This window comes from Pantherophis guttatus, chromosome 4 (genome assembly GCF_059756535.1).
Source record: "Pantherophis guttatus breed Tessera chromosome 4, ASM5975653v1, whole genome shotgun sequence".
NCBI lineage: Eukaryota > Metazoa > Chordata > Lepidosauria > Squamata > Colubridae > Pantherophis > Pantherophis guttatus.
Window position 1 is genome coordinate 26729696 of NC_142066.1, and position 5695 is coordinate 26735390.

Sequence of the window (5695 nt, forward strand, 5' to 3'; positions counted from 1 at the left end):
GTCATTCTGCGCATGTGCGAAGTTCATTTTTATTCTAAAGTCGTCAAGAGAGGTTCCTGTTAACGCTGCTCCTGGGCGTGGGCCTACCTCGACTGGATGAGGCCCATGTTCAGTCTTGGGGTGCCAGTCGTGGTCAGCTGGGAATCGAGTCGTCCTCTGGATCATCAATGGATGGTCTGGGTAGATGTCCTGGTCAATCGGGCGATGTCGTTGTGATGGTAAGTATTTTTCGCGGTCCTTCAGTATTGGGGATTGCGTTAGCGGTGGAAGGCTGAAGTTAGTGTCCGGATTGAATAGTGTCAGTGGTTTTTCTGTGGTGATGTCTGCGCCCTTTGTATAGTGTTTGTTTATTTTTTCTTCAATGTCTGTAATTTCTCCGGATATTTTTAGTGCGTTAGGGTAATGTAGTGGTAATTTTATTTCTGATCCAAAAGCCATGGTGAGAGTTTTAATAGCGTTATCTATTTCGGCTTCGGTGGATTGATTTTGTGAGTGAGGTATTGTTTTTATTTCTTTTATTTTTAAATAGGTTTGAGTCTGTGTCAGCCATTTTGGATTCAGGTCATCCCTTAGTATACGGTCGGCCATCTTTGTTGTTTGTTCGACTAAAGATGGCCGCCATTCGAAAATGGGCACCAAAATTTTCCTGCCAGTTTCATACTGGCCGTTATTGTTTGGTTCGTCTCTCACTGGGCTGGTTTCTGTGGCTTTCATGTTCAATTTTTGAGCTTCATCTGCGGCTTCGTGTTGTTTAATTAGTTGTCCAAGGTTTTCAATGAGTTCTTTGTTGTCGGTAGGTGAGTTTAGTATTTTTAATATGTTTTTTCTCAGTTTGTTTGAATCTGCTGTGGCATCTGTCTTTTCTTCGATTCTCCTGTCATTGTTTTCTGGCATAGTTCTGGAATTTAGTGCTGGTTTTCCCTCTGGGATTGCTTCGGGTGGTGACAGTTGCGCTGCCATTAATTTTGAATATTCTCTGGTACTCATTCTCTTTTTGCTTTGAGTCATGTTTCAGAGTTATGGGCATAAAACCGACCTCTGCTACCAATTTGTTACGTAGATTCAAGGATCAAGCCCAATAACTCATAGAAGTCATTCCTTTTCTAATAAATATATTTATTGTTTCTATTTAACATCTTAACAGGTATCATGACAGGAGAGAGCACAAGATGAAGGAGTGAGATGGGGCTTATATATACTAAGGAGGCGGAGTCAAGGTAAGGAGGAGTTATGAGGGAGTGGTTATTGGAAAAGGGAATTAATATTTACATCCTTTTGATATATACATCAATCAATCACAGGGTTAGTCATTTACATGTGACAATGTTTTATTTTAACGTTGGTAAATCATGGTTTGCTGTGATACAATAATCAAAATGAACAGAATGACTTCTGCATCTTTGTCTTCTGCAGTGAAACCTGCGATGAACCTATGAGTCTCCTGCTAGAGATTGGATTTTAAAATCTTATATTATCAGGAAAGGAAATAGATATGAAGTCAATTAAGTCATAAGATACAGAGGGACTTATTTTCTGTATTTCCCCAGGACACAACCTCCCTAAATACTATTATGCAAACTCTTCATTCAATATGCTTTTTGTTTCAGCACAGATAGTCTTCAACTTGTGACCATAATTTGAACCAGAATTTCCATTGCTAAGACGGTTGTTAAGTAAATTATCTTTTTTGCCATAGTTAAGTGAATCATTGCAGCTATTAAATGAATCACACAGCTGTTAAGTAAATCCAGCTTGCCCCATTGACTTTGCTGATCAGAAGCCGGCTCTGGGAAGAGCGCAAAAGGTGATCACATGACCCCGGGCAGGGGTGGGTTCTACTTACCTTTACTACCGGTTCGCAACGGGGGGGGGCGTGCTCACTTCACTCGCACACACGTGCGCTCTTCTGTGCATGCACAGAAGCATTTTGGTGATGTCGGGGTCGGTGGGCGGAGCCTTCCGCTGGTTTTACTACCAGTTCTACAGAACTGGTGCGAACCGGGGGCAACCCACCACTGACCCCGGGACATTGCAACCATTGTGAAGACACACCAATTGCCAAGTGCCTGAATTTGATCACAAGACCGTGGAGATGCTGCAAAGGTTGTAAGTGTGGATATTGCTTGTAAATCGCTGCCGTTGTAACTTTGAATGGTCACTAAATGAATGGTTATATGTTGAGGACTACCTGTATTTTTATTGTACAAGCAGATGTTTAACAGAACAAGGCTTTATTTGATATAGGCTTCTGGTTTCAATAGATAGAGATCTTCTGTAACACCGGTGGAGAACCATGGCTCTTTTATGACTTGTGGACTTCAACTCCCAGAATTCCTGAGCCAGCCATGTTATAAAACAGCCACCTGTTACCAGCCCTCAAGTTTGATTAGGACCCTCAAAGGAGAACACAGCAGCTGAAAGTTAAAGTGGGAAATTGCCAAACCAGAACTGTTCCTCAAAAAGGCAGCAGCAATCACTTTTGAATTGTAAAAAGAACTACCCATATATAGGCATGTCTGTGTCATCACCAGGATTTGATCTCAGCAAAGGCGGCTTTATTTTACCTTAATAGATGACAACTTCCCAAAAAAAGCATTTGCTTTTAAAATCTGAAATAAAGTGCTTGTGCTGAAGGGAATTAAAAAACTACATTGTCAACTAATGATGCTGCGACAGTTTGTCAGTAGGCTTACTAATGATTTTCTAGAACATGGGCTGTGATGATTAAGCACATAGAAGAGAACATGGGCTGAACTGTGAAGTCCTTGGTGCTTAGTTTAGTTGTTTTTCTTGCAGGCATTTCTTTACCCTGTTGGATAACACCATCAGTGTTAGGTGTAAGGATATAAACATGGAGCAAACCCCACACTCATTAGCACTGATGGTTCCTAGTGGGGTAATGAAACATCTAAAAGAAAACAATTTAGCTCAGAGAGTACCTAGCACTCCACAGATCATGCACAAATAAAAATGAAGGCCCAGAAGATAGGTGTTGGGGCCAGAAATAGATATAGTGGTTATAGAACCACCCACCTCCGGTATGTGATGCTAATATTTCAAACAAGCCACCTGTTCACATTTTTATTCACAACCACTAGTAGCCGGTTAGTTTCCTTTCCAAAAATGGCTATTAGGTTAACTGTACCTTAAATTCTGTTAAAGGGACAGGTTGCTTTTTAAATGTATTTATTTTTGCCTATGGGCTACTTGATGCAATCTCTAGTTGATTAAAAGAAGAATGTCTATGAAGATTCTCAGTCATCCAGGTCATGGTTGTCCCAAAAGTGGTTTTTTTCAAGAGGCAACTGGACTATCTGATTTTGTTTTGTTTTGTTTTGAAGCTTCTTGGATGAGAAGCAAAACGTCTTCAAAGGAAAACCAGAAAGTCCAGTTGCCTCTTGAAAAAAGCACCTTTGGGGCAATGGAAGAAGAACCACAGAATGTTAAATTTATATATATATATATATATATATATATATAAAGTACTGAGAAATCATTGGATTTCTGTGTTAATATTCTTTTGGTTTTGGACCTTTTTCAACACCCAATTAGCCACTGGACTCTTCCCTTAACTCTGTTTCAAACACAAAGCACCCCCACTCCAAACAGGTGTGAAAGTATCGTTTCATGTGTGTTACCACTGTAGGAAGTTAGCACCAATCCCTCTCCTAGGAAAATGAGATACTTTTGGAAATATTAAAAGGGCAGAATATTTTCCCTAAAACAGAGGTAGAAACTCGCCACTACCACCCTGCCTTTGTCAATAGGCCATTAAGGCCTAGGCCAGTCATTCAACATAACAAAGATTTACCTCCTTCAGTCAGAGCCATAGTAGGAATTGCCCAAAGCCCTTTCATTACATCATCACCCAGTAAGGCTCAACCAAGCCTGGGACACAGACAACCTACAAAGTTACCCCTGCATGGCCCCATGGGAGTCTGACAACCAACCAGAACACAAGCTCAAATTCAAAGCCCAACAGAGGGTATAAATCTCTCTATCACCCATGTGCTTTTTTGCCCAGGACCTCAAAACCATGTAGTCCTGTCTACAATTAAACCATCTTTTTAAGCAGTCTCCATGTTTCCAGTGCCTTTCTCCCCACTTGGAACTGAACCTAAATAGACATTTCTTCCAACACCACTAAACACTTCTTTGCTAAATTGGATGACCAAACTTGCCCATTGCCATAGAAAGAGTACACTCATTTCCTGTTGGACTGTAACAGAAGTACAGACGCCACAGCTTTTACAAATGGTGCGCTTTATTTATTGCTCCAAAATAAAAGCAAATGAGAAGGAGCGGGGGGGAGGGGCTAACCAAAGGCCCAAAAGAATAAAAATAAAATAGAATTGTAAATGGTAAGGATGCAAAGGAGAGCATTCCCCAGAAACTGGACTGTCATTTGTGGGGATATGTCAGGACTGTCCTCCTAGCATGATAAAAGACCTACAAAGAGGAAGGATAAGTTATCTACAAAAATTGGAGTAAATAATACTTTTCACCTTCTTCCAAAATACAAGACTGGCCACCAGGGAAGGGTTGATATAATAAGTCAGTTTCACTATTTGGGAAAAGAGAAGGGTTGGGAAATATTATTTTTATATCCTGCTCTGTACTGGCAGTAAGTGAGGGGCTTTAGGTACAATATTCTCATCTCCTGTAGACGGTGTGGGAGATGAGTACTGCGATTCCATTCAGATGCTCTCATGTCCTAAAAGAGCGTCTCTTGAAGAGATGAGGTCTCTTGAACAGCTTTAAAAGTGTACTTTCATACATTTTGGCACTAAGGCTCTTTCCTGTTGTCATACTTAAGAGTACGAGAAAGAGCCACACAAAACGTCAACATCCTGAAGAAGATACAAGGCAGCCAGTGGCTTTCTGTGGTGGTAAGTCAAGAGAGGCTGTCAATAAACCATTTATATCCTGAAATAACGTTTAATCCTTAAAGCAATTGTCTAATACCAGATGGGCATATTATTTTCTTGTTAAGATACTGCGAAGTAGGAAAATCGATCTTTTCCCGACATAATTACATTACTCTCTTTTTTTATCATTCAGAGGATACTGTAATGAATCAGAGGCTGCAAAACCTCCAGCTATTTTATTATTTGGGTCAGTACATTAGACAAATGGGGAAGATGTAGACTTTTTTTAAAAAAAAAGAACTGTAAAGTACAATTCAAAAATAATAAATATTGTCCTTCTAAGCATATGTAAAATTAGTAATGCTCAGTGATTTGTTAACTTTGAAAGCAACATAAAATTATCAGATGCACTTTAATCTTTTAAAAGTTATATGGATCCTAATCATTAGGGAGAAGTGTTTTATTATTAAAAGGTTTTACTCCAAATCTAAACAGCCATATGAATTTCATGGGAAATAGCTCCAGAGGAACTCAGATCAAAAGGTTTATCAATGATTCCCCCAAAGATTTGGGGATATTAAAATTAATTTTTAGCAATCACAATGGTTGAACAGACATATTATTTATTTTAGGATGCCTTCTAGCTTGGTGTGGAACTAGAGACAACCCTTATTACATTTGTATCTCAAATGTAAAACTAAAGTGATTCCCCACAGCCATTCTGTACTGCTAAAAATATGTTAAACAAAAGGCCAATGTGTTCTAATGGTAAAAGGATTTGGCAAGGATCATGGAGATCAGATTCAAGTCCACTTGCAGTTATGGAA

General features: G+C 39.5%; 1 long non-coding RNA gene across 1 annotated transcript; it reads left to right on the plus strand.

Moving 5' to 3' along the window:
* On the plus strand, nt 1-1695 carry LOC117666773 (uncharacterized). The gene is made up of 2 exons (XR_004591906.2): nt 1-218; nt 1145-1695. It is a non-coding gene; the product is annotated as an uncharacterized LOC117666773 (long non-coding RNA).
* The last annotated feature ends 4000 nt before the right edge of the window (nt 1696-5695 follow it).